This window comes from Uloborus diversus, unplaced genomic scaffold (assembly GCF_026930045.1).
Source record: "Uloborus diversus isolate 005 unplaced genomic scaffold, Udiv.v.3.1 scaffold_41, whole genome shotgun sequence".
Lineage (NCBI taxonomy): Eukaryota > Metazoa > Arthropoda > Arachnida > Araneae > Uloboridae > Uloborus > Uloborus diversus.
Window position 1 is genome coordinate 310,172 of NW_026558582.1, and position 16,926 is coordinate 327,097.

The 16,926-nt window shown below is 35.6% G+C and overlaps 1 long non-coding RNA gene across 2 annotated transcripts in view; it reads right to left on the minus strand.

Moving 5' to 3' along the window:
* Positions 1–16,926, minus strand: part of LOC129233433 (uncharacterized) — a 46,274-nt gene that overhangs the window by 15,304 nt on the left and 14,044 nt on the right. For both annotated transcript variants that reach the window (XR_008581459.1, XR_008581458.1), the window contains one exon: positions 12,782–12,878. This is a non-coding gene — a long non-coding RNA (uncharacterized LOC129233433). The remainder of the gene's footprint in view (positions 1–12,781; positions 12,879–16,926) is intronic.

Consider the following 16,926-nt stretch of genomic DNA (forward strand, 5'->3'; position numbering starts at 1 on the left):
TTTTACTGAAGCTAAAAAGACTGGGAATGATAATCAACAGACAAAAGGGGTAACTTGAAACTGATTTTACAGTGTTACTGGTTTCACCTTAGATTTGAAATAAACTTGAGGGTAATGTAGTTATTCTTATATAACTAATTGACATATTTATGCAAAACAGATGAATCCATTCATATGGAGCTTTTCACTAATCAAGAACATAGATTTTAATGAATGAATACAGCATTTTAACAGTAAAAAAATTAAGATATTTACTTAAGTTACTTAGTTAACTCTATTTCAAATGATTTCAGTATGTAATGAAAAAAAAAATCTTACATCGCTTTTGTAACAAACAACTTTGAAATGCAAGGGGGAAAAAAGAAATAAAAAAGCAATTAGTTAATTTCAAAATATATAAAAGAAGAATACAACTTGGTTATAAAATAAAAGAATCACTTAAGTCCGAAGAAAAGAAAACCTTTATAATCTGCGGTGATAACAAATAATATAACGGCAAAAAACAAAGTTTTTTTTATTGAAAGTTCAATTTTATCAATCAAATTAAAAACAGGAAGAAGTAATAATTTTTAAGCTTTTATAGTATTAATTCAAAAACCAAAGATTTCTTCTTGAAATTCTGATTACAGTATGCTAATTACTTCGAGACAATGGAATAAAGGCAAAGGAGCTAAGGCATTAATGAAGGCTTCCTCTTTGCCTGTATGGTTGTTTATTTTACGTAGCATTGAAAGCGTAAAAGGAAATTTTAAGCTAGGTAAAATAAATAACCTAACAGACACAGAAACAATCTTAGGAAGTTCATCCTGTGGGGAATAAGTAAGATTCAATACTTTGACGTTGAGGGAAAAAAATGCACAAATATGCGGCAGTGTATAATCACACCTCATTAATTTTACTTTTTTTTGAGCAGATAATTGGCTGAAAATGCGTAGGGAATTAAAATACTTAATTTTGTAAAGCAAAAAAAAATTTTTTTCCTTCATAAAATCAATTTTCCCTGATTTTTTGTTATTTTTTCAAAATTCCCTGATATTTCCCTGATTAATAAAGTTCCCTGACTTTTCCCTGATTTCCCTGATCTGTCGCCACCCTGTAATACATTACAAAAAAAAAACCCTGAATTTTTGAGACACAATGTCAAAATTTAAAATTGTGAAAAAATATTTTTATCTGAAATATTTGTGTTGTTACACATCAAAGTAAGGCATATGCAGTTTTCTTTAAAATGAGCTATTATGCAACTCTGAAGCTCCCATAGAACTTGAGTTAGGTATAACATTTCAAAACACTGCGGGGAAAATAGTGTTTAACAAACTCAGACATTAGTTACTGATCAATTGTGTAAGATAGATTTTTTTTTAAAGTTTATATACATTTGAGGTGTCAGAGAGTAGTAGGATTTCGCAAAGTTTCTTGAAAATCTGAAACGATCAGCTTGAGAATTTTGTTTATTTTATTGCTTGGTTTAAAATGGAATGACCCACTTACCTGTCGGAAAATAATTAATCTGTACAAACAAAATCAACAGCAAATTTCGTAGGGCCATGGTGCAAGATCTTTTACTTCACTCTTATCAATAAATATAAATGAACGCTAAGAATTAAAAATGATGTTGTGTTTGTAGAACAGTGACGAAGAATGTACTCGCAAATTAGCTGGTAACCCTATATACAGGAGGGAAAGCAATGTTTCACTTCTGTGGCGTTAATCACTTAACTTTTGATCTATTTATAAAGTTTGACAAACCTTGCATCAAAAATATCCAACGCGTGTGATGATTCTTCAATACTTTTCTTTCGATAAGTGCCAATAGTTCAGCAAGTTTCATAAAACTCATTGCGCGGCGAATACAGCAGCCATCTTTGTTTTGACTCTTAAACGTACGTACGAAAGGTTTACGCCAGAAAAATCATGGCGTTAATTTACCGTACGTTCGCGTTTTGGCAGCTGCCTTTTGCGTCCGGTAAGAAAGGGCAGAGACTAGCGAATTTTGTTGCGTACGTAAAAGTGACGTCACGGGTGGGCGTTGCATGCGTTAAATTTTTACGTATTGGGCAGAGACTAGGCCTCTTACTTTTCAGAGAAGTATACAAGTGCATACCAGGATGAAGCGAAAGTGCCTAATGGTCAAATGACAAGATTACAATTTCTGAAGTCGCAATTAGACATAAAAACCTAATGAAACCATATGCAATATTCCCCGACTGCATACAGCCTGATAAATACGCTGTACAAAATTTCCTTCAAAAGGTTGTTCCAAAGATATCGTGCCCTCGTATACATCTGTTCGTATAACTGATATTTCTCAGATGAAGCCGGACAAATTTCAGAAAACTTTTAATTTTTAAAAAATGAATTTTTTAATTTTAAATTTCTCGGAAAAGGGGTAATGAATTTAAAAATAAAAAAAATCTCAAAAATTTTTGTGTATTTTATGTTCATTTGTGCAAACAGGGTTCCCAACACATTTTATTTATTTTCTACTAAATTAAACACAAAACATGCTAATCTAAGATAGCATTTGGGAAAATAACATTCGATTGGGCAAAATATTTTAATATTTTCATGATGCAAAAAGATTCAAATATTGAAATTTCAAACACTAAAACTCATTTTCCGCGAAGTCCAAGTAAGTTCAATGTTGCCATGATTTCCAAAATAATTCCTTCGTTAATTATTGAAATAAAACGAAAAATAAGTTAATCTAAAGTTGTACATGTCAAATGAACTTCCTATTGTCATAAACATCAAAATGTTTACAAGATGCAAAAGGATTGAAATTTCAAACGCGAGAATCAGTTTTCCGCGAAATGCGAGTAAATTCAATGTTGTGATGGTTTCTAAACTAATTCCTTCGTTAATTATCGAAATTAAACGAAAAATAAGCTAATCTAAAGTAGTATATGTCAAAATGACTTCCTATTGTCATAAACATCAAAATATTTACAAGATGCAAAAGGATTGAAACAGTTTCAAGAGCTTGGGATCCAATGAAAACTTTGAGATGAATATTCGAGTTATCGAGATCCGAGATCGGAAAGTTCATTCGTTATTGCAAACCTGAGGCTGAAATTCCGAGAAATATCGGTAGCACCCTGCTCCGCGATTCGACGTCATAACTCTTCCCCCAAACTAAGCCTAAAATGTGCTGATTTCTTGTTGTTAAGCCTGAGTGCTCTGTTAAGTGTGTAACTTGTTTATTTTAATTTACTGCTTGTCTAAGGATTTTGTAATTTTTGTACCTTTTTCTTCCAATGCTTTCTAATTCTAATAATTAGTTTTATTTCTTCAATTTTGCATTTTTATATTGACTTTTAAGTGTATCATTTTGAGCTACAATGGGGGTTATATGCATAATGAAGGAGGCTAAAAGTGGTAAAGGGGACAAGTGGATTTCTTGTGACCTATGTCAGATGTTCTGCTTGTTTAAGGGAAAGGATGAGTCTGAGAAGGATTTCATTTGCACTAACTGTGTTGAACTCTCAGAAATCAGAGTTAGGATGCTTACTTTGGAGGGTGAGTTAGCATTAGGCTGTAGGAGTGTAGATGGGGTAAACACTCCAGAGGGAAAGGGGGAAGTTAGTAAAAAGGAGGTGGGCATTAGCTGTGTGTTAGATAGTGGGAATATTCCAGAGGTAGAGGAAGTTAGTAAAAAGGAGGTGGGCATTAGCTGTGGGTTAGATAGTGGGAAAATTCCAGAGGTAAAGGTTAAAGCTATTGCTGAGGTGACAGACTGGGAAACTAAGGGTATAATTTTTGGGGATTCAATGCTGCGTGAGATGGGAAACTCAATAGGCAGAGTTAGACGTAAGGTGGCTAGATGTTGTTTGTCACGGGCTCGGGTGAGAGATGTAAATAAGGTTGCTGAAACGAAGGTGGTATTTAATAAAGAGGATGAAATTACTTTGTGGGTGGGAACTAACGATGTAGGCCATAGTAACAACGATGAGTTTAGAAAGGAATGGGATTCCCTGTTGGACAAAGCAACCAACTGTTCGGCAAATGTCCAAGTGGTTGGTTTGCTTCCCAGGTATGGAGTGCATAAGAGTTGGTTAAACCAATGGGCTAGGTGTATGAACCTGATACTCAAGGAAATTTGCGTTAAGCGTAGTATCAGGTTTGATGATGTGTGGAGTAAATGTAAATGCGATTGGATTGCTAGGGATGGCCTGCACCTGAGATCTACAGGGGTCAAAATGGTTAGTGGTTTGGTTTTAGAGGCTTCAGAATCAAAAAACTAAGTTGGAATGGGGGGCATGGTTTTAGGAGCAGAATTCGAAAGGGTATTAACTATTTGGAATTCAGTAGAAACGGAAATAGGGTGGCTAATAAGAGAAAAGATTTTAACAGTTGGGATTCAAATAATCGTGCAGCATTATATAAAAGTAAGATGGGCTTACTTAAGGTTTTTTATACAAATGCTCGTAGTATTAGGAACAAGATGGAAGAATTGAAAAGCATAATTATAGACGAGAGGTTGGATATTATTGGAGTTACCGAGACATGGGCTACCGAAAGTGATGATGATTTATTATCTATTGCTGGGTATAATTTGTTTAGAGAAGATAGAGTAGGTAAAAGAGGTGGTGGGATTTTATTTCATGTCAGAGACACTTTAACTTGCAATGAATTGGTAATTAATGATAAACCTACTGAGATTGATATGATTTGGCTGGAGTTGATGAGCAATAAGTGAAATAAACTACGTTTAGGGAACATTTATAGGCCACTCAACTTAAGCCAGGGTCAAGATGAACAGATGTTTAGCATTATTAGTGACATTTCAAGCAAGGGGTCAGTCATTATAATGGGAGATTTTAATTTTCCAGGAATTAATTGGAAAATTTTTTACTATAGTAATAGCAGATAAGAGGAATTTTTGAAAGTAATTGGTGACTGTTTCTTAGATCAAATTGTAACTCAGGGTACTCGACAGGACGCGATTTTAGATCTAGTTTTCTGCGACATGGAAGGCTCTGTTCAGGGGTTATGTGTAGGGGAACACATTGGAGACAGTGACCACAACAGTATTAGGTTTGGGATTAAATTTGATACGCACAAAGTAGAGAATTTTAGGTTTGTGCCCAATTTCAGAAATACTGATTTTGTGGCACTTAGGCAGAGTTTGAAAGCAGTTTTTTCTTTTGGATTGGACAATCGCGATGTGAATCTTCAGTGGGCAGAGTTTAAGGAAAAGCTAGCGAAAACGGTTGGGGATCATGTTCCTTTTAGGAGAAAGGGTGTCAACACTAATATTTGGCGAATGTGGTTCTCCAGGGAATCTAAAGACGCTCTAAATTACAAGCAAGCTGCTTTTCATAGGTTTAGAGAAACTGGTCACAGTGCAGATAGGCTCCAATATTGTAAGGCAAGGCGTAAATTTAAGTATTTGGTACGGATTCAGAAAAGAGAGTTGGAGCAAAGACTGGCAGATAACATAAACAGGAATCCCAAGAGGTTTTTTGCATACGCTAATTCGGGGAAAGTTCGAAATAGTCATATTGGGCCACTGGTTGATGAGCACGGAATTTTAATTCAGGACGATAGTGATATTGCTAATGTTCTTAATAACTTTTTTTCGAGTGTTTTTAACGATAACTGTATCTCAACAGTTGACACCAACAAGACACAAGCTATAGTACAGCTTGAGGACTTTGTATTTTCTAGGGATGACGTTTTACTTCATTTGAAAAAATTAAAGAGACTAAGGCTCCGGGACCTGATAATATTTATCCAAAAATTTTAGTTGAATGTGCGGAGGAATTAGCAGATGTAATCTTAAATATTTTCAATGCTTCTTATAACACGGGGACAGTGCCAGAGGACTGGAAGCTGGCTAACATTACACCGCTCTTCAAGAAAGGGTCTAAAAGGAGTGTGGGAAATTATAGACCTGTGAGTCTAACTTCGGTGGCTTGCAAAATTTTTGAAACATTGATAAAAATTAAGATAGTAAATTTTCTAGAGACTAATAATCTATTGACTAGTTTTCAGTACAGTTTCAGGAAAGGCAAATCTTGTGCAACTAATTTATCACATTTCTATGACAAAATTACCATGACTTTGGACAATAAGAAGCCTGTAGATGTTGTTTACATTGATTTTCAAAAAGCTTTTGATAAGGTACCGCATGCTGCTCTACTTAGCAAATTAGCTGACATAGGAATAGGAGGGAAAACTTTCATTTGGGTAAAAAACTGGCTGACCGGAAGGAAACAAAGGGCAGTTTTAAGGGGAAATTACTCTAATTGGAGTGAGGTTTTAAGCGGGGTTCCTCAAGGATCAGTGTTTGGGCCTGTTTTGTTCATTGTTTTTATGAACGATATTCACAAAAATATTTCTGGGAACATGAATTGTTTTGCTGATGATGTCAAAGTTATGGGGACTGTAGATAATGAAGAACAAGCAAAACAGCTGCAAGAGGATCTAGATCATATTACGGAGTGGACTGATAAATGGGGTATGGCTGTTAATGTTGGGACATGTCAAGTGCTACATTTAGGGCATGGAAATAAGTGTACAAGTTATTATTTGCAAGGTTCAGTCATTAGTCAGGCAGACAAAGTTACTGATCTGGGGGTCTTAATAAGTCAGGATTTAAAGTTTAGCCAACAGTGCAGCATTGCTAGTAACAAGGCCAATAAGATGCTTGGGTTTATCAATAGATCTATTTCAAACAAATCTAAAGAAGTTCTTCTGCCCTTATATAGAAGTTTGGTAAGACTTCATTTGGAGTATGCTGTTCAGTTTTGGTCTCCTTATCTTAAGAAAGACATCAATGTATTGGAAAGGGTTCAAAGGCGGGCTACAAGGCTAATAAACGGACTTTCTCACTTAGACTATGATTTCAGGCTTAGAAGGTTAAAAATGTACAGTCTTGAGCAAAGAAGAGACCGAGGGGACATGATTCAGTTGTTTAAATTTATTAAAATGAAAGATGTTACGGAACTGAAGTTTAGCACTGAAAACAGGACAAGAGGTCATTGCTTTAAGCTATTTAAATCTCAGGCTAACATGGATATTAGGAAAAATTATTATTATAGCAGGGTAGTGGAACCTTGGAACAGTTTACCGGAAGAGTTGGTAATGAGCAAGGGAGTAGATAGTTGTAAGAGGGCGATTGATCTTCACAGGGGATTATAAATTGACTAGGACCAGTCTAGCTGGGCCCAGAGCCTGTTGCTGGTCGTCACTTTTGTATTTTGTATACCTCTTTTTTATGGATTTCCATGCTGCAGCGGTTGAAGGAGGATTAATAACGTCAATCTGAAGCGAAATAATACGGGAAAGTCAGTTTAAGGCGCCGCGGCCGCGTGTTTGAGTGTACAGTATCTTTTAACACAATGGAAAACTTTTAAAATCTGATTAAGTAAAAACAATATAAAAGCGGACTAATAAGACTAAAATGTTAAAAAGCGGTCTAAAGTGGACTTAGCCCTAAAAAACGGACTTTGGCGGGAAAAGCGGACCATTTGGGAGCCCTGTGCAAAGTTTCAAGTTGGGATCTCAAGGCGATCATATTTTTATGAATTTTTAAATAAAATTTGACTTATGAAAAAATAACATTTTTCAGATTCTAACTAGTTAAATATGGGGTTCTCTTACAGGTGATGGTCTAGTCAGTAGTAATTGATCATTGAATGACCCAGTCTCAAAAATGATGATTTCAGTATGAAAGATGTAGCTTAAAATTAATTACTCTTAAGTCACAAGGCAAAACTTTGGGACACAGCTGCAATTATACTCTAAATGCAGCTTTGGACCCAACCATACACACTCATAGAACTTTTAATTGTTTTTAAAAATTGATTTTTTTTTATCACAGTACATCGCACTGCATGATATAACATTGTGCTCAATTCATCTGCTTCTTTTGTTATTTTTGACTTTAAAATAGTCATAATTTACTTTTTATTAAGTACTACATTTTAGAGCTGAGTATATAATTACATAATGATCTTGCATAGAAACAACTATGTAATAAAATTTCAAAAATAAATGAATTAACCCACAAAAGTAAAAATATAAATAGAACAAAAAAGAAAGAGCGATACAAAGATCTTACGCATAAGAAATTTCACAGATTTCTTATGATTCTAATGCACTTATCTCTCAGAGAATTTATTTTACTTCATTTTATCTTCTTCCTCAAGGAAATAAGTTTCATATTAGGTTTGATCTTAATTAGAAGCGCATTTTAATTAGAAATGGTTCACTATTCTTAAGTAAACACTTATCAAATACACATTTTTTTAAAATTAATATTGATTACAAAATCGTCAACTTTACGACCATTTAATTTAGCAATTTGCCATGAGTTCCTAACTTGAATCTAAAACTAGACGGCATGGAGTACAATTACAGCGGTTACTCAAAGTAACTGATTTATAGTGAATAGTGTAAAACTGATCTTGAAACTTGAACCTACATTTAAAAATAATACCAATATTTTGATTGTTTGATTAAGGAAATTTTTTAAGTTTCATAGATTTTTAACCTGAAACTAAAATAACATCACATGGAGCATAAAACTGTTGTTAAAAGTTACCGATTCATGTATTACGAACTCGTTGATCTTTCTCTTAAATTAACAACTTTGAGGTCACTTAATTAAAACTTTTTAAGGTGCCATTAATTTCTAATTTGGACATAAAACTACACTATATGGAGTGTAACTACATCTATGTTTCAAAGTTTTTTGACTCGTGGCTTACAGATAGTAACTGATACTGAAAAATGAGTCCCCCTTTTTTCCCCAATTCTCATCTTTTAGACGGTATAATTAAGCAAGTTGGTTAGAACCGCGAGTTTTCTGACCCAAGTCAAACTACACCACGAACTTTGGCTCAATTTCAAATTATCAACCTTGCCACCATGTAGTTCAAAGGTTGAGATTTCGACTCTGAATCTTAAACTACATTACATGGAATATACCTAAGATTTAAATAGCTTAAAACAATGACCCCTTGTCCTGTTTTCAGTGCTAAACTTTAGCCCAGTAACATCTTTCGTTTTAATAAATTTAAAAAGCTGAATCATGTCCCCTCGGTCTCTTCTTTGCTCAAGACTGTACATTTTTAGCCTTCTAAGCCTGGAATCATAATCTAAGTGGGAAAGTCCACTTATTAGCCTTGTAGCCCGCCTTTGAACCCTTTCCAATACATTAATGTCTTTCTTAAGATAAGGAGACCAAAACTGAACAGCACACTCCAAATGGGGTCTTACCAAACTTCTATATAAGGGCAGAAGAACTTCTTTAGATTTATTTGAAATAGATCTATTGATAAACCCAAACAGCTTATTGGCTTTGTTGCTAGCAATGCTGCACTGTTGGCTAAACTTTAAATCCTGACTTATTAGGGCCCCCAGATCAGTAATTTTATCTGCCTGACTAATGACTGAACCTTACAAATAATAACTTGTACACTTATATCCATGCCCTAAATGTAGCACTTGACATTTCCCAACATTAACAGCCATACCCCATTTAACAGCCCACTCCGTAATATGATCTAGATCCTCTTGCAGCTGATTTGCTTGTTCTTCATTTTCTAGTCCCCATAACTTTGACATCATCAGCAAAACAATTCATGTTCCCAGAAATATTTTTGTGAATATCGTTCATAAAGACAATGAACAAAACAGGCCCTAACACTGATCCTTGAGGAACCCCGCTTAAAACCTCACTCCAATTAGAATAATTTCCCCTTAAAACTGCACTTTGTTTCCTTCCGGTCAGCCAGTTTTATACCCAAATGAAAGTTTTCCCTCCTATTCCTATATCGGCTAATTTGCTAAGTAGAGCAACATGCGGTACCTTATCGAAAGCTTTTTGAAAATCAATGTAAACAACATCTACAGGCTTCTCATTGTCCAAAGCCATGGTAACTTTGTTATAAAAATGTAAAAAATTAGTTGCACAAGATTTACCTTTCCTGAAACCGTACTGAAAACTAATCAATTTATTATTAGTCTCTAGAAAATTTACTATCTTAATTTTTATCAATGTTTCAAAAATTTTGCAAACCACGGAAGTTAGACTCACTGGTGTATAATTGCCCGCACTCCCTTTAGACCCTTTCTTGAAGAGCGGTGTAATGTTAGCCAGCTTCCAGTCCTCTGGCACTGTCCCCGAGTTATAAGAAGCATTGAAAATATTTACGATTACATCTGCTAATTTCTCTGCACATTCAACTAAAATTTTTGGATAAATATTATCAGGTCCCGGAGCCTTAGTCTCTTTATTTTTTTCCAAATGAAGTAAAACGTCATCCCTGGAAAATACAAAGTCCTCAAGCTGTACTATAGCTTGTGTCTTGTTGGTGTCAACTGTTGAGATACAGTTATCGTTAAAAACACTCGAAAAAAAGTTATTAAGAACATTAGCAATATCACTATCGTCCTGAATTAAAATTCCGTGCTCATCAACCAGTGGCCCAATATGACTATTTGGAACTTTCCCCGAATTAGCGTATGCGAAAAACCTCTTGGGATTCCTGTTTATGTTATCTGCCAGTCTTTGCTCCAACTCTCTTTTCTGAATCCGTACCAAATACTTAAATTTACGCCTTGCCTTACAATATTGGAGCCTATCTGCACTGTGACCTGTTTCTCTAAACCTATGAAAAGCAGCTTGCTTGTAATTTAGAGCGTCTTTAGTTTCCCTGGAGAACCACATTGGCCAAATTTTAGTGTTGACACCCTTTCTCCTAAAAGGAACATGATCCCTAACCGTATTCGCTAGATTTTCCTTAAACTCTGCCCACTGAAGATTCACATTGCTATTGTCCAATCCAGAAGAAAAAACTGCTTTCAAACTCTGCCGAAGTGCCACAAAGTCAGTATTTCTGAAATTGGGCACAAACCTAAAATTCTCTACTTTGTGCATATCAAATTTAGTCCCAAACCTAATACTGTTGTGGTCACTGTCTCCAATGTGTTCCCCTACACATAACCCCTGAACAGAACCTTCCATATCACAGAAAACTAGATCAAAAATCACGTCCTGTCGAGTACCCTGAGTTACAATTTGATCTAAGAAACAGTCACCAATTACTTTCAAAAATTCCTCTTCTCTGCTATTACTATGGTAAAAATTATTCCAATCAATTCCTGGAAAATTAATATCTCCCATTATGATGACTGACCCCTTGCTAGAAATGTCACTAATAATACTAAACATGTGTTCGTCTTGACCCTGGCTTAAGTTGGGTGGCCTATAAATATTCCCCAAACGTAGTTTTTTGCCCTTATTACTAATCAACTCCATCCAAATCATATCAATCTCATTAGGTTTATCATTAATTACCAATTCATTGCAAATTAAAGTGTCTCTGACATAAAATAAAACCCCACCACCTCTTTTACATACTCTATCTTGTCTAAACAAATTATACCCAGCAATAGATAATAAATCATCATCACTTTCGGTAGCCCATGTCTCGGTAACTCCAATAATATCCAACCTCTCGTCTATAATTATGCTTTTCAATTCTTCCATCTTGTTCCTAATACTACGAGCATTTGTATAAAAAACCTTAAGTAAGCCCATCTTACTTTTATTTAATGCTGCAGGATTGTTTGAATCCCAAGTGTTAAAATCTTTTCTCTTATTAGCCACCCTATTTCCGTTTCTACTAAAATCACGATAGTTAGTACCCTTTCGAATTCTGCTCCTTAAACCATGCCCCCCATTCCAACTTAGTTTTTTTATTCTGAAGCCTCTAAAACCAAACCACTAACCATTTTGACCCCTGTAGAGCTCAGATGTAGGCCATCCCTAGCAATCCAATTCGTTTACATCTACTCCACACATCAATAAACCTGATACTATGCTTAACGCAAATTTCCTTGAGTACCAGGTTCATACACCTAGCCCGTTGGTTTAACCAACTCCTATGCACTCCATACCTGGGAAGCAAACCAACCACTTGGACATTTGCCGAACAGTTGGTTGCTTTGTCCAACAGGGAATCCCATTCCTTTGTAAACTCATCATTGTTACCATAGCCTACATCGTTAGTTCCCACCCACAAAGTAACTACATCCTCTTTATTAAATACCCCCTTCTTTTCAGCAACCCTATTTACATCTCTCACCCGAGCCCCTAGCAAACAACATCTAGCCACCTTACGTCTAACTCTGCCTATTGACTTTCCCACCTCACGCACCATTGAATCTCCCAAAATTATACCCTTTGTTTCCCAGTCAGTCGCCTCAGCAATAACTTTCCCCTTTACCTCTGGAATCTCCCACTAGGGTGCCTTTTCATCCATAAATGTGCTTATGGATGAAAAGGCACCCGACAAAAAGCAAAGATGCAAATAATCAAGCAAATTAGAAAGTAAAAATAGCGGGTTAACGGAACACTAATGAAAAAAGTATAAACCAGTAAAGAACCAAAAGGAATTCAAACAAAGAGCAAAAGCTTTATAACAGGTACGCAACTTAAACAAGAAAGAATTCAAATTGAGGAAGACTAAGCCACTAAAATGAAAAAGGCAATTTCAATTTCATTTTCGTGTCTGCAGTAATCTGTTTATGCACTTGACGTTCTTTTGTTTTAAAACTATACTATAGTTAGATACAAAATGAAAACTTAAGCAGGTTATTGTCCATTAAAAGTTCTCTTTCATTGTTATTTCTGATTTGGAGAAAGCAGAGTGAAGACCTTCTTAGAAATCTACGAGGGACATTTCAAAATCATGCTCTTTCTGTTACCAGGGATAAAACATTATACATTTTCCTCAAACTATAAAAAAGAGAAAAATCAACTTACTGCATTTATCTCCAAAGAACAGACTTGGTGTTTGTGTGACAACTCTGGTTCTGAGTGGGAAGACATTTTCGGGACTGCATCACAGTAAAAGTCCCAGCTGTGAAAATAGAAAGATCAGAATATAGAGTTCAAGCTTATACTCAATTAGCCAGCGAAAACCAGCTTTAGCAGCTACTGATATATTGTTACAAATTCTGTAAATAGTAATATAGTAATTATTTTTGTGATTAATTTGTCGTGGTCTAGCTAAATGAGGCGTTTCATAAATTATCTTTTATATAAAACTATTGTAGCAACATAACCTGTAAATAGTTTCTTGTACCGAATATACAGTCCCTGTACATTCGGCTGAAGTATACAATCCCCTCATTTCTGAATGATAAAATTTGTGAATGGGAAGAAATAAGGCAGAGGTAGAACCGTCTACGATTTTCGTTAATCTCGTGGAATATTTGGGAGTTCTCTTTCGATGTGTATAAAAAGCCATTACGCATGATAAAAAGTCAGTTTCGATGGCGAATTTGTACCGAGAGTGTATTAGCTCTGTTTATCGCGAGGCATTTTGCTGTGTTGTTTTTCGTATTTGGAAGTAAATACGTGTGTAACCATTGAGTTTATGGTGTTGAGTGATATTTGCTTAATTGCTGATGATTAATTTAGCAGTTGTTAACGATCTTTCCTGTACTTAGTGTAAATAAATTTCCTGTGTTTTTTTCAAGAACTGTGTCGTCCTTTCAAGAAAGTTGGAAGTCACACCGGATCCGTTACAATATAGTTATTAACAACTAAAACAAGTTCAATTCGATGAGCCTAAAGAGAGAACTATTGGAAAGTGAATGAACGTACAATCTGCCTCTCAGAAAAGAATGCATTCAATAGGATTTTCACAAGGCGTAAGATTAAATGTTGTTTAGCCCTATATACTATTATAAACGGTTTAGGTCTTACTTGAATTCCAGTATTTACCCTTAGATTACTGAATTAAGCTACAGAGTAGAGATATGTGCGAAAAATGAATAGATTATCAATGCATACTAACTTGGATATATTGTAAAGCTCCTTCACTGTGGTTTATTTTGATTTCGTAAGACTATTACAATTCTGCAAGTTTTTGGGTTATTTTCCGTGTGAAACTTTTTATGCCGTCCCTATCTACCGCATTAAAAATACATTTTAACTGTGTTGCGGAAACAACTTTTTAAAGCTACTCGTGAAGTTTCGAACAATTTTCTTTTTATGCTATGTTCTTATGCGGTCCCTATCCACCGCATAAAAACAGGCTTGGGAGTACTCAAATACAGTAGTCTCTCTATTATTTGAAACTACAAACGAGATTGTGGGTTCAATCAAATATAGCAGTAGTATTTTGAAACATTTTCTAATTAAAAAAATAATCACTGGAAATGATTAATTCCTAATACACAAACCAAATGTTGGAAAAACTTTGCATCGAAAAAACATTGTGGAATTGGAAATCCTGCCGGATTAATCCCCCTAAATATCATACGAGATCCCGCGGGATTCCGGATCGGGATTGGAAACCTTACTAGTGACTCAATTTTTGCATTGAGGATCGCGAGCATAAGGGTTTTCACATTAATCCATATCTTGTCTAATTCTAAAAAACACCCTACCTACCGACTCCCTAACCAGTTTAATAGCCCATTCTACAAGCGGAGTGTAAAAGAGGAACATTTACTGATTAATGGGTAAAGCGTCAACTGTTTTTGTGAAATTAAATATTATTAACTTAGAAAATGTTAACGTGTGCTAAGGGAGTGCTGGGGCCGTATAATATTTGAACTAAACTACTACTAGAGGAATGAAGCCACGTGTAAATAATATCTTTAAAAATTATGCTTCAATGGTTTTATAATTAAAATTTTAAAGAAAGGAACAAATGTCCGTGAAACATGCACCTGCACACTTATTTAAAGTGTTGGCGAAAGCCATTTATTTTGGTTCTTGGAGAGATTCATAAAAAGCTAGAATGTATTTTAATTGTTTAAAACTTACTTGTTCACTCAAACTACCCTAGAAATACATTCCTGCTTTAAATGTCGTTGAAAGATCGCTGTGTGTAAACCCCGAGCGTATAGAAATCCCCAAGGAGTTTTTTTTTTTAGGAATATAAATTTGAAGAATTAATGTTTCTTTTAAGTATTAGGCCTAACAGGGCCGGAAGGTTCGTCTGGCACATACCCAATTGCGGAGCCGGTCGGACTGGATTGAATCCACTATACAATGACGCATCCTCTGCTAGTGGATGCTTCCTCTTTTGCTTGAAGCTGGGCAAATAATTTCCTTTGCTGCCTGTTTCTGTGCCATGGGTGGTCCTGGGATTGATTGACCATGGATTTTGGTCTGCCGCCCACGAGTGGACGTTTTCAACTCGTCTGAACATCCGACACATGGATGTTGTTGCCTTCGTTGTTATGTGTGCCAAGTTTAAAGTATGGACTTCCAGTGGTATGAACTTTTTGATACTATGCTTAACGCTAATTCCTATGAACCTGGAACTCAAGGAAATTTGCGTTAAGCGTAGTATCAGGTTTGTTGATGTGTGGAGTAAATGTAAAGGCGATTGGATTGCTAGGGATGGCCTGCATCTGTGCTCTACGGGGGTCAAAATGGTTAGTGGTTTGGTTTTAGGGGATTCAGAATCAAAAAACTAAGTTGGAATGGGGGGCATGTTTTAAGGAGCAGAATTCGAATGGGTACTAACTATTGGGATTTTAGTAGAAACGGAAATAGAGTGGCTAGTAAGAGAAAAGATTTTAACAGTTGGGATTCAAATAATCGCGCAGCATTAAATAAAGGCAAGATGGGCTTACTTAAGGTTTTTTATACAAATGCTCGTAGTATTAGGAACAAGATGGAAGAATTGAAAAGCATAACAATAGACGAGAGGTTGGATATTATTGGAGTTACCGAGAGATGGGCTACCGAAAGTGATGATGATTTATTATCTATTGCTGGGTATAAATTGTTTAGACAAGATAGAGTAGGTAAAAGAGGTGGTGGGGTTTTATTTTATGTCAGAGACACTTTAACTTGCAATGAATTGGTAATTAATGATAAACTTAATGAGATTGATATGATTTGGCTGGAGTTGATGAGCAATAAGGGCAATAAACTACGTTTAGGGAACATTTATAGGCCACCCAACCTAAGCCAGGGTCAAGATGAACAGATGTTTAGTATTATTAGTGACATTTCAAGCAAGGGGTCAGTCATCATAATGGGAGATTTTAATTTTCCAGGAAATGATTGGAATAATTTTTACCAGATTAATAGCAGAGAAGAGGAATTTTTGAAAGTAATTGGTGACTTTTTTAGATCAAATTGTAACTCAGGGTACTCGACAGGACGTGATTTTTGATCTAGTTTTCTGTGATATGGAAGGTTCTGTTCAGGGGTTATGTGTAGGGGAATACATTGGAGACAGTGACCACAACAGTATTAGGTTTGGGATTAAATTTGATACGCACAAAGTAGAGAATTTTAGGTTTGTGCCCAATTTCAGAAATACTGATTTTGTGGCACTTAGGCAGAGTTTGAAAGCAGTTTTTTCTTCTGGATTGGACAATAGCAATGTGAATCTTCAGTGGGCAGAGTTTAAGGAAAAGCTAGCAAAAACGGTTGGGGATCATGTTCCTTTTAGGAGAAAGGGTGTCAACACTAAAATTTGGCCAATGTGGTTCTCCAGGGAATCTAAAGACGCTCTAAATGACAAGCAAGCTGCTTTTCATAGGTTTAGAGAAACTGGTCACAGTGCAGATAGGCTCCAATATTGTAAGGCAAGGGGTAAATTTAAGTATTTGGTACGGATTCAGAAAAGAGAGTTGGAGCAAAGACTGGCAGATAACATAAACAGGAATCCCAAGAGCATAGCTGCCAACCTCAAGATACAAAAAATAGGAGCACTTAAGGGAAAAAATAGGAGCACTGAGGGCTAAAATAGGAGCATGAAATCGTGGCCTGCGCCACGTTTGTATTGAGACAAACAACTAATTCTGTTTTCGGGAAATTAGGCTATTAATAGTCTTGTCTACTTCATGTTGCAAATGACAAAACATGGCAACAACGCGAAAAAGTCAAGACAATAGATTTTTGAGTTTGTTGCATTAAAAGTAATTATAAAT